The sequence below is a fragment of the Chiloscyllium punctatum genome, chromosome 4 (genome assembly GCF_047496795.1).
Source record: "Chiloscyllium punctatum isolate Juve2018m chromosome 4, sChiPun1.3, whole genome shotgun sequence".
NCBI lineage: Eukaryota > Metazoa > Chordata > Chondrichthyes > Orectolobiformes > Hemiscylliidae > Chiloscyllium > Chiloscyllium punctatum.
This window is the reverse complement of record NC_092742.1, coordinates 49188192-49201430: the sequence shown is the minus strand read 5'-3', so window position 1 is coordinate 49201430 and position 13239 is coordinate 49188192. Positions and strand designations below refer to the sequence as shown.

At 42.7% G+C, this 13239-nt stretch overlaps 1 protein-coding gene across 2 annotated transcripts in view; it reads right to left on the bottom strand.

The window, feature by feature from the left end:
- Positions 1-12698, bottom strand: part of LOC140476276 (inverted formin-2-like) — a 59674-nt gene extending 46976 nt beyond the window's left edge. For both annotated transcript variants that reach the window (XM_072568625.1, XM_072568626.1), the window contains exon 1: positions 12559-12698. The gene's annotated coding sequence lies outside the window, so the exon portion shown is untranslated. The remainder of the gene's footprint in view (positions 1-12558) is intronic.
- Positions 12699-13239: the final 541 nt, after the last annotated feature.

Genomic DNA, 13239 nt, shown 5'->3' with positions numbered 1-13239 from the left:
GTTGTGCACCTTGTAGTAGTTGTAGTAGTAGATGGTTATAGTAGTATCAATGCTTGTGTACGTGTTGCTAATCAAATGGCTTGTCCTGGATAGTGTCAAATGTCAAATGTTGTTGAATCTGCACCCATCCAGCTAAATGAGTATTCAATCACACTCCTGACATGTGCCTTGTAGATGATGGACAGGCTTTGTGGGCGTCAGGAAATGAGTTACTTGCTGCAGTATTCCTAACCTGACTTCTTCTTGTAGCCGCTGTGTTTATATTGTTTATCCAGTTGAGTTTTATGGTCAATGCTAATACCCAGGATGTTGATGGTGAGGGATTCAGTTGATGGTAATACCATTGAATTTCAAGGGATGATGGTTAGATTGTCTCTTATGGGAGATGGTCATTGCTGGTCATTTGTGTGGCATGAATGTTACCCAAGCCTAGATAGTGTGCAGATCTAGTTGCATTTTGGGCCAATGAGTTGAGGAATGGGAGATGGAGTTTAATTTAGATGCAAAGTGCTGCATTTTGGAAAAGCAAATCTTAGCAGGACTTATACACTTAACGGTAAGGTCTGAGGGAGTGTTGCTAAACAAAGAGACCTTTGAGTGCAGGTTCATAGTTCCTCTCTACTTGCGACTCCACTTTCAAGTATAGTGAAGGTGGTGCTTAGTATGCTTTCCTTTACTGGTCAGAGCATTGAGTACAAGAGTTAGGGGGTCATGTTATAGCTGTACAGGACATTAGTTAGGCCACTATTTGGAATACTGCATGCAATTCTGGTCTCCTTCCTATCAGATGGAAGTTGCGAAACTTGAAATGGTTCAGAAAAGATTTACAAGGATGTTGCCAAGGTTGCAGGATTTGAGCTAAAGGGAAAGGTTGAATAGGCTGGGGCTGTTTTCCCTGGAGCGTCGGAGGCTGAGGGGTGACCTTGTAGAGGTTTATAAAATCATGAGGGGCATGGATAGGATAAATAGACAAAGTCTTTTCCCTGGATGAGGGAGTCCAGAACTAGAGGGCATAGGTTTACGGTGAGAGGAGAAAGATATAAAAGGGACCTTTTTCATGCAGAGGGTGGTGTCTGTGTGTGGAATGAGCTGCCAGAGGAAGTGGTGGAGGCAGGTACAATTACAGCCTTTTTAAAAGGCATCTGGATAGGTACATAAATAGGGTTTGGAGGGATATGGGCCAAGTGTTGGCAAATAGGACGAGATTAGGTTAGGATATCCGGTCAGCATGGACAAGTTGGACCGAAGGGTCTGTTTCCATGCTGTACATCTCTATGACTATTTGAACATGGTTTGCTTAGTACCTGAAGAGTCGCAAATGGTGCTGAACATTGATCAATCATTGATGAACATCCGTATTTTGGACTTTGAGAAGAAAGTCAATGAGGGAGCAGCTGAAGATGGTTTGGCCGAAAACACTACCCTGAGGAACTCCTGCAGAGATGACCTGGAGCTGAGGTGACTGACCACCACCAACAACTACAACCATCTTCTGTGTCAGGTATGACTCCAGCGACTAGAGTTTGCCCCCCATTGCTCCAGTAGTTTGTACAGTTAATAGATTATCCCCCCAACAATGCATCACTACTGAGGAGGTTGATGGATGACTGGTCTGCATTCTGAAAAGTCCTTTGACTGAAACTTGATCATATCTTCACTTTGTGCTGTTGACCAGACATCCTCACTACTCCCCTCAGACTTCTGGACTATTGTGTTGCAGACTGGCTTTTGAAGATGATACCAGCATTTCGTGGAACTTCCCAGGCCCCCTGATTCCTGCATTGTCACCTCTCTCAATATCGTTGCCATGTGCTTTTGGTCCTGGTGCAAGATTGGCTGAGTTTAAAAGAAAAATTCCAGCCATAGTGCTTTTTACCTGTAATTGTCAGTATATGATATACACAAGGCGTACAGAACAAAGAACCACTACCCTCCACCTCCCCCATGAACACATTCAAAAGTCTCATAACTAAGGCTGCAACTACAATAGTGATTGTTTATCCAAATTTTTACATTGTGAGAAAAGTACTTCACAGCACTGAAACTTAGTTGGTACATCTTAAAAATTCTAAATAAGAAATGAACCCAATGATCTTTTTCTTGATGTATAATCCTTGTTCAATAATCCCGGGAAGGAAATAATTATTTAGTATGAGATTATTTTCTTCCTGGTTCTGTAATGAGTTTTATGACGAAAGTAGCTGCAGTAAGGCAATTTGTTCAACAGTATAAACTTACTGTTTCCAGATGGAATAGTAGGCCAAAGACTGGATTGGTCCTTTAAAACTGACATTCTCCAATAGCCACAAACAACTCAGCTGCTGCATTCCAGAGATTCACTTCACCATCACAAAGTACAAGTACTCCCAGGCTGTCTCTCTCTCTCTTGCCCACCCATCATTAAACCTCTGTTTGCTCACACTGTAAGCTGTTCAACAAAGAAATGCGAATTCCTTAAATATATTGAGCCACACTCTGTCGCCTTGCAGGACTAAGACAACAATGAGACCTGACCAGAAGAGGAGAGACAACAGTTTTCTATGCTTGATGGTGCTGCTAATCTATTGGTGTGCATTCTTGACTGATGCCATACCCAGCAGCAAAACTGAAAACCCAAAATATCCTGGTAAATTCCTACCTAACCTGCCTCCTTGCATACCACTTGCACTCTCACCTTACAATCCCATCCAGTGTGTAAATTGAAGTACAGACTTTGTTTTTTTTATTTAAAATATTCCTTCAACAGCTACCCTTGAGTATTCTCAGTTTGAGATCATCAAGAGCTGTGAGCTGATCAAGCAGCTGCAGGAAAACATTATGTTCAGGAAGCAGAGTGATGAAGGTGAAACATTGTCCTTTGGTCTCATGTGTGCAGTCAACCATCTTAGTACTGGCTGAGGTTTTTTAGAGACCGGCAATAAGAGAATTATACATGGTGACTCATCAGACAGGTATTACCCATAGTCAGACTGGAAAGCAAGGGTAGCAAAATTACCAGACTGAAGTCAGGAGCAGCTCAAACACAGGTTTTCAGTGGAATGATGCATGGGAAAGGGTGTATTCGAAGAACAGGCATGCATAACAAATTCTTGGTATAGTGCTTGGCTTGCCAGAGGAGAGCCGCCTCTTCCATGTGAGGGGCAGCTTCAGGCACAGCTAAACTAGAGACCACGCCTCTGTTAGTGTTGCAACAGATGTCTCTGTTTGTGTTGCAACAGCACCGCCTGAGGTCATGAAATCACAATTTGCTGAAATGCAGGATCAGGCTATTGACATCATAGCTGTGGTTCTCTGTTAAAGAGGGATTTCAGGCTCTTTCCACATTCCAGTTGTGTACTCAGCACTGCTCTGGGGGAGAACCAGGATCTCTTGTGCACTGTTTTGATGTGGGATGACAGTAAACGTCCTTTCACTAGTGACCCTGTAGTGTCTTATCTACAGCTACTCATGCTGGGATGATGCAGGCTTAAGTCAATTTTAGCTGCAATCTCCTCCAGTGAGTTGGTAACCTTCAAGCTATATTATAGCTGTGGAGTGATGTACATACATACACTACTATCCCTATAAGTGGCCTTCTTGTTTGTGGGGCAATGTATTGCTTACCTTAACCTTGCTTTTCTTTTTCCTCCCTCTTGCTCACCAGCTCTGACATTATGCAGAGGAAGTCAAATCACATGACACCAGGTTATAATCCAACAGGTTTATTTGAAATTGCAGACGATTGGAGTGACATTTCTTTGACAGGTGCAGTGAGAGAGGGCACACCAACACAGATTTAATAGGCAGACAGATCAAAGGATCATACAATTGGTGTAATTGGAGTGAACAAACCTAAAATGGCTGACAGAAAACTCTGTTGGTAAGGGATCTTTTGAGTTCCTCAATACATCGAGATGTTGAGGAGTATATACAAGACTCCTCCTCCATGTCCTCTAATCCTTTTCTTCCACAGGAAATGTCTCATCTCTATTTTGCTATTGCCATCAAATGTATTAATGTTAATTATGTACCCCTCCCTTTCTTTTTGGTGGTTTGTGTTACCTCTCAATTTAAACGCAGGAGAAAATCTTATGCCATGTTCAATAACGTAACCAGTCTAATGGAAATCATTGCTCTGTGAAACATGCAAACAAATGAAATGTCTTCATGTCAGGCTTGTAAAAACAAGTTCCAGTCTAGGCATTTCCTTAACATGTTTTTAAGCTGAATTTCATGTAAGAGTTTGCAACCGCTTACAAAAATATGAAATCGAGAATCCAAAGATAACATAATAAAGCTGCACTCTTCTCCTGGCTCTCAAGCCAATGCAGTGGATCTGGCAGACAAGAGTGCGGTATGAGCCAAAAAGCCTTTCTTTTCCAGCTAACGGCATGACCAGTTAATATAAAGTGAGCAACCACACCATTTATCCTATTAGCCATTACTATTGCTATAGCAAGACTGGACTGTTATGACTCACTGGGTTGAGCACTGGAAATCAAGCCCTGACATTATTTGAGCCATCACAACAGTTAAAGATTTTAGGAAGTCAGCTAAATTAAGGAATTTTGCTGTCCTTTAGAATCAGGTTAACCAGATTTCTGTACTTAACAAAATGTACTATTTAGTGCAAGCAAATAGACTCCAGCTACAGGTAAATAATTATGAAGTATTGGCATAGAATTCTACTAACCCCTTAAAATCCCACAGACAGATGGGAAGAAAGGTGCTATGGATGGTGAGAGAGCTTGCAAAGCAGTTCGATGGTCTCAATTCACTCATGGGATGGCAGCATTTATTGCCTATCCCTAGTTGCCCTTGAGAAGGTGGTGGTGGTGAACTGCCTCCTTGAACCATGGTGGTCCATCTACTGTCGGTAAACCTAGAATGTTGTTGTGGGGGTTAGGGTTGAAATTCAGGAATTTGATTAAGCCACATGAAGAAGCAGATATATTTCCAACTCAGGGTGACGAGCCTATTAGAGGGGAACTCACTGGTTAATGGTGTTCCCATATATGTGCTGCCCTTGCCCTCCTGGATGGAAGTGATTTATGGATTTAGAAGGTACTGTCTGAGGATCTTTGGTGAATTTCTGCAGTGCATTTTCTGGATGAGCTGGTGGTTAAAGGAATGGATTTTTGTGAACGTGATGCCAATCAAATGGGCTGCTTTGATCTGGATGGAGTCAAGCTTCTTGAGTGGTGTTGGAGCTGCATCCATCTTGGCAAGTGCTTAGCTGATCAGAACCCTGCTTCACTGTCTTCTCTCGATGCTTTCATTGACTTGCAGGAGGTATAGAGTGGTTGGACCACAGTTGAAAACGCCTGAGACTTAATTAAAAGTCACAGCTTACAGCAACTGGAAGGAGAACAAACTGGTTTTTGTCAGGCTGCGTGGTTTCAACTGCAGAGAACTGCCACTGCTTCTGAGCTGGTGAAGATCCGATGACTTCTCATTGACCTATTCACAGCACCAATCTGTTCAGCTACCTCAGAACTAATCTCACATTTATTGGAAGGTAAATGGCCTTTGCTGATAACTGGTCTGTAGATTAGGGACTAATGAGTTACTTGTTTTTGATTGAATCTCTGTTTTCCAGAGCTATTAGCTCCAGCTCTTTTTTTTTGGATTAGATTCCGTATAGTGTGGAAACGGGCCATTTGGCCCAACAAGTCCACACTGACCCTCACAAGAGTCACCCATCCAGACCCATTTCCCTCTGACTGTATATTGCAAACTACATTTCAACTACTGCTTGAATACCAACTGTGTAAATAATCCTGACAGACACAGTCAGTTGGGTTATTTTTAAAACTGTAGAAATCCTTGCAGTTTTGTGCCTTTTTTCCATTTCAGTCTACAGTTAACAATATGGAAAAATAAAAATACAGACTTTACAGGACTCAGAATACAGCATCTTGAAACACATCCAGAATTGTTATGGTAGACAGGAGAGTATTTATTTCCAATGAGCTTCTGCAGGTAAATAAGATTCTATTATCCGAAAAATGATTTTTTTTTTAGAAACTATTGTCGCCCTTACCAGTTCTGCTTTCAGTCTTATCTGCTCTGTGCTGCCAAAAAGCTATTTTTCTTGAGCAGAAATAGAAATTGCTGGAAAGCCTTAGCAATTCTGGCAGTATCCATGGAGAGAGAGATCTGAGTTAATGTTTTGGGTCCAGTGGCCCTTCTTCAGAACTGATGGGAGCTAAGGAAAGGTTGATATTTGTACAGAAAATGGGATGGAGCAGGGGGAAGGGAAGTTAAATCATAGTGGAGATAGACCCCCAAAGAGAGAGAATCAGTTGGACAGACAGAGAAGTGGGTAAAAAGCCAGTTTGGGGGAATGAATAGCTGTACATCTCTATGACTCTAATGGGGGCTATTAGCAGCAGATGATAAAATAGAATGTCTACAGTGTGGAAACAGGCCACTCGGCCCAACAAGTCCACACTGAGCCTCTGAAGAGCATCCTACCCAAACTCACCCCTTTCCTGAAATCCTACACCTTCCATTGCTAATGCACCTAACCAATACATGGGCAATTTTAACATGACCAATCCACCTAATTTGTACATCTGTGGACTTTGGGAGGAAACTGGAGCACCCAGTGAAAACACAGGGTAAACATGCAAACTCCAAACAGACAGCTGCCCAAACCTGGGACCCTGGCACTAAACACTGAGTCACCATGCTACCCCGATATAGGTTGTGTACGTTAATAGTCTGTGATGACAAGGCCTGGTATGTAGGGCTTGGAATAAGGGCATGACCTCAAGCCCTAGAACTGCTAATGTGACATTGGTTGCCTCAATGTTTGCACCCCCACCCCCAACTTCATTCCAACCTATCTCCCTCTAAAGTTGATTAACTGCACTCTCTGCTATCAGATCCAACCCTGAGTTTGTACTTAAGCCTCCTGATGAGGGTGGTGCTGCTGTTGTCCGGCAGACTCACCTCTACAACACTCAGGCTGAGTGCCAGCTCAATACTTCCTATCTTCTCTCAGACCATGGAAGACTAGGCTACTATGTCCACAGTAGTCATTCATCTGCTGATCTCCACCCACTGACTCCAAGCTCACAGTTTTTAACCTCGCACAACTTGCTTCTACTACTTTCCCAAAATCCACAAATAGGACGGCCCTGGAAGAACCCTTGTTTTTCCTGCCCCTCAGAACTCACCTCTTCCTACCCTGATTTGGTTTTCTTCCTCTTCATGTCCAGTCCCTTCCCACTGACACCTGAAATTCTTCTGATGCCTTAGTTTCAGAATTTCCAGTTCACAGGCTCCAGCTGTGTCCTCTCTCTTATGGACATGCAATTCACGTCCATCCCCCATCAGGAGGGCTCAGGGCTCTCTGCTTCTTTCTTGAAAAGGGCCTAAACTATCTCCAAACACCACCCTCCTCCTTTTTTAACCCTTCTCATTTTCTTCATGTCAAAGAAGTGGCTATAGGTTCCTATGTGGGTCCCAGTTATGCCTGTCTCTTTGTGGGCTACGTGGAACATCCTTTTGTTCCAGTCCTATTCTGGCCCCCATCACAACTGTTTCTTTTCCTCTGGGATATCAATGATGTCATCGATGCTGCTTCCCCCTCTCATCTGGAATTAGAAATGGCTATCCATTTTGCTTCCAATTTTGATTAGGTCCATCTCTGACACTTCCCTTCCCCAACATCTGTTTCCATTTCTGGGGATAGACTGACTACCAATATCCACTACAAACCCACTGACTCCCTTAGTTACCTAGACTATACATCCTCACACTTTTGCTTCCTGTGAAACCTCTATTCCATTTGCCCAGTTCTCTTATGAAGCCAACTTCAACAAGGGAACATCCAAAATGTCCACCTTCTTCCTCCAACCAAGGAATCCCCAGCTGACAGGGCTGTCAGCCAGGTCTGACCCATTTCCCACACTTCAGCCTTCACCTGCTTTCTTCCTTCCTACATAAGTGATAGAATCCCCCATCATTCCACCAGCATCCACATCAAGAGGATCATTAGCTGCCATTTCTGTCAACAGCATTCCCTCCCCTTTCTTGTCAACCTTCCACTGAGACTGCTCCCCCTCCCCCTCCCCGCCCCACCCCAGGACGCCCTGGTCGACTCCTCCTCCTTTGATCCAACAACCTCATAGTACATACACCTTCTGCAACTGCAGGAGAAATATCTGGCAGTTTATATCCTCCCTCCTCAGTATCCAAGGCCCCAAGCACTCCTTCCAGATGAAGCAGTGCTTTACGTGCACTTGACTCAATCTATTCTACTGCATTTGTGGCTCGCAATGTGATCTCCTCTGTAGTGGGGAAATGAAACATAGACTGGGTGACCAATTCGCAGAATACCTGTGTTCTGCCTGCAAAGAAACATCCTGAGTTTGTAGTGCCTGCCACTTCAACACACCATCCTGTTTCCTGGGCAACATCTGTCTCAGATTGCTGGGCAGCACGGTGGCACAGTGGTTAGCACTGCTGCCTCACAGCGCCAGAGACTGGGGTTCAATTCCCGCCTCAGGCGACTGTAGAGCTTGCACAATCATTCTCCCTGTGTCTGCATGGGTTTCCTCTGGGTGCTCTGGTTTCCTCCCACAGTCCAAAAACGTGCAGGTTAGGTGAATTGGCTGAGCTAAATTGCCCGTAGTGTTAGGTGAAGGGGTAAATGTAGGAGAACGGGGTTGTGCTTTGGAGGGTTGGTGTGGACTTGTTGGGCTGAAGGGCTTGTTTCCACCCGGTTTCCACACTGTAACTAATCTAATTTAAAACTCAGCACAAGCCTGAAGAACAACACCTTTATTTTCCCCTTGGGCACTCTACTGTCTTCTGGATTTAATATGGAGTTCATCAATTTTACAGCCAAAAGGCCATGTCCTTACGCCAACACTACCCAAAACAACCCACTATCTGCTTCTAATAGCCCCCATATTGCAGTTATTCATTGCCCTATACTCATTTAACCATTCTTTTTGTCTGTCCAACTCTTTTTCTCTCTCTTTGGGCTCTAACTCTACCTGTAGTTTATTCTTTACCTTCACCCCATGTTCTGTATAAAAACCAACCTTTCCTAGTTATCAGTTCTGAAGAAGGGTCACTTGAACTGAAAACATTAACTGATTTCTTTCTACAGATGCTGCAAGACCTGCCGAGATTTTCCAGCAATTTGTTTTTGTTTCTGATTTCCAGCAGTTCTTTCAGGTTTTTGTGGGGATTTTTGTTCAGTTATTTTTCCTTGCGTTCTCTAAATAGGCTTCACACTTCAGGCAGAAACATCTTCACCTCTCTCTGCAACCAATCCCCCAGCCTGAGCCGATATTACCACAATGAAATTCACAGGAAGTCAGTGTCACTGGGACTAAAACTCCTTTTCGTAACATGACACTTGAACAAATGGATGAGGCTCAAACTTGTGAACCAGGGGCTTACGTTATTCTGCTGCAGGCACCCTGACAATCATGGAAGACAACATTTACATTGCATAGTCTGCAGTTTACAGTTGGTTATCTTTTGTCTGCTCATTTTTCCCATCAGGGCTTTCTCCCCCAAAAACTCCCTTTCTTCCACCCCATTGTTCATGCTGCCTTGCTCGGTCCCCTCCTTCATCTGCTGCTGGAGGTTCTGTTACATTTCAGAGGCCCTCTGATTTAGGAATATTTGAGTTATGAATACTTATTTACAAACGTGAGTCTGCACATTTTAAAATTTTCAGATCTGACAGATGAATGCTTCCTGTACTCCTGCAACACCGCTACCTGACGAAGGAACAGCACTCTGAAAGCTTGTGCCTCGAAATAAACCTGTTGGACTATATCCTACTGTTGTGTATTTTTTAACTTTGTCTACCCCAGTCCAACACCAGCATCTCCACATCCTGTACTTATGAACAGCTGCTTTCTATTGTCCTGAATTGTGCTCCAACTTTGAAATAAATCGACTTGGAATCTGTTGCTGACCTGGGAACTGCCTGTATGTTGATAACCTGCCAGATTCCTTCTGCAGTCGCTAGTTTTTAAAGTTTACTATTACTGCCAAATAATATTATAAAACTAAATTCTAAAAGTGGATTGTTTTCCCTTTTTTAATAAGGTTAGCCATTATTATTGTACATCCTGTAGATTGGGGAAATGAAGCATAGAGTGGGAGACTATTTTGCTTTGTGGAGCACCTACGTTCTGCCTGAGCTTCCAGTTGTCTTCAATACCCCATCCTATTCCCTGGCCAACATCTCTACCACAGGCTTTCCGCAGCACAAGCTAGAAGAATAGCACCTCATTTTCTGCTTTGGAACTCTACAGCCTTCTGGACTAAATATTGAGTTAAACAATTTGAGGCTTGAGGCAACTTCTCCCAACCCCACACACCAGACTTTGTTATCCCAGTAGCTGCTATTCATTCTCCTAGGTTAATAAATGTCCACTCCTTTGTCTGTCTAACCGTCCAGCTCTCCTTGGGCACTATCTATCATTTACTCCTTTATCATCTTCACCCCTTTCCCACGCCCCACCCAATCTTCTGCATTTATAAAAAGAAAACAGCTTTTTCTAGCTACCATCAGTTCTGAGGAAGTATCACTGGACCCAAAATGTTAACTGATTGCTCTCCACAGATGCTGCCAGACCTGCTGAATGTTACCAGCAATTTCTGTTGGTGTTTCTGATTCCCAGCATTCGCAGCCCTTTTAGTTGGAAAGGAAATCAGATTCATAGGACAGCACCACCTGCAAACTCCCCCTCAAGCTGTTCACTTATCCTGACATGGAATTACATTGCTGTTCCTTCAGTGTTGCTGTGTCAAGCTCCTAGAACACTCTCCCTAATGACATTATGGGTCTATGTACAGCAAATGGATTGCAGTGGTTCAAGAGTCAGCTCACCACCACATTCTCCAGAGTAACTTGGGCTGGTTAATGCCAACAGCCAATGTGAATAAAAACGATATGTGTCAGACACCTATTGTATTCTATATGTGATGGTCAGTTATGTTGAATTCAACAGGCAGAAAAGAGTTTGCCTGTTTTGCATCCTCAACCCCATGGTTTGACACTGTCAGCGCAAATGAAGTTAGACGAAAGCTATGCTGCCATAATCCGATCACTTCTGTCTCTTCCGTAATCAGACACTTACCTGATTCTATTTTAAATGAACTGATTAAGTAAACTTCAGCTCTGGGAATTGCATTGCAATATCTGTTACATGGTCAAGATAGGGTTGAATCCTTCACTGTTCAAAGTTCAGGAAGCTGTTACCTAACACCAGCATAATGGGTTATTTCTTATACAGTATTACAGCAATGACAGCAAAATAATTAATGTGTATGCATGCTTTTCTGCTGAGAAAGAGAAAGCAGTTCTATCTTCTATCAAAAGTATTGCATGAATGTTACCCTACTGTTTCTTTTCAACAAAACAAACAAGGTGCAGCCTGTCACACCCATGCCCATTTTTAAATTAGTCAGCAATGTTGAGTCAAGTTTAAATAGTGTTCAGTGATTTGCATTTGTTAGAATATTGACATTGCTTTTTCAATGGATGAATACGAGCTGTCAATTATATTGGTCAGCATCAACTCCTCCCAAAATGACAATGCTCTGTCCCGTGCGATCATCTATTTAAAACTCAAATTTCTGTTCTGTACATCAGTATTTTAAATACATCAGTATTTTAAAATTAGCAAGTCAGATGATCTTTGTTAGTCATGAGCACGGAGGCAGTTTTGACTGAACTAAGTTTACGAGGGTTTGCTGTCAAATAGATATGAGACAACAAAACAATGACACTTTATAGTGACATACTAGCTGTTAACCAGAGGCGACTTTTCATCAAGAGTCCTTCTGCACTTAAGGAATGTAAACTGTAATTGTGGCAGAACTTAAAACCAGCCTCCGGCTGGAATGATTAACAGTTTAGAAATTCCAAGCGCCGGCGTCACTGATCCTTTACGTCCTGTATTTTTAATCCTGTACATTTGCAATATTGCATTCTAACTCTTCAACATGCACGTTATGTGTGAAAGATGATTCAATTGCCCAGAGTGGCCTCAAACCGTTTGGTGGTAAGCGGATGGGGTGAAGGATTTAAAACAGGTTGACATGTCACTGAGATATTGAGGGTGTGCTGCACAGTCTGGAATGCCTCTCAGATGACATGTCAATCTCGTCTCCACGTGTACTGAATTGCTTAACTTGAAGTTTGGGGGAAAAAAATCGATACGTTCTTCTGATATACTGACCGGCATGCTTATCTCCGCTAACACAGCAAAAAAAAACACTAAATAAAATCTCATTTGCTACGTGCGATTTGGTTACTGTATATGGCCAAGAACTGAAAGATCTGTACTTCAAAAGTAATTTAAAGGGCGTGGTGTGTTTTGGATAAGTGCTAAGCATTCTTTCTCGTGCAGTAAGTACATCAGCCCAGGCTTGGAAGACTTCTAGACGAAAAAATTTAACTATTCAAAGCAACTGGAAAGTCTATCCAAAATAGTTCCGATAGAAACGAGCATCAAAACCGAGCCTCACGAAACATTTTTTCCCCCTCTAGCTGTTAACAGTGCAGTTAGATCACAACGGAGTTCACCTACTTACCTACACCTACACATCATAGTACAGCTGGCAGACTGGTTTTCTTAGAACAACTGAAAACATCCAAGTTTCATGTTTCTTCGGTGGGCCGTTTATCCAGCACTAATACGCTACCCAGCTAGCAAACACTGCACAAGTGTGGGCTTTTCCAATCAGCATTGCTCATCTGGGCGGACCCATTGGCTCCACCTCCTACACTGTATGCTTCATGGGTGGATTTTTTTTCAAAGTTGGATGTGTCTACTGAAACAAGTCAAAACCGCAACGATGTATCATGCAACAAAATCTGAACATATTACAAAGATTTCTTGTTTCTGATATATTTGCTAGCCAAGGCGATACATCTCAAAGTTCAAACAGTCATATGACAATTTTTATGCTGACATTCCGAACTCTTTGGCAACTTGGCGATGTGCCAGTGTTAATGAGTAAGGTCTTCACAGGAAAAGCAGGAAATCTGACCCTTGAAGATAAATGCTTAGGAATGAGCGAAAAAAAGACGTTTTGAATTTAGAATGAATTATAATATCAAATGAAAGAAGATGGAGCCAAAAACAAATTGCTGGAAAAGCTCAGCAGGTCTGGCAGCGACTGTGCAGAGAAATAGTTAACATTTCGCGTCAAGTGATCCATCCTCGGCAATTTTTGGCATCCTTTCGGATTTTTTAAAATCAATGTATTGTC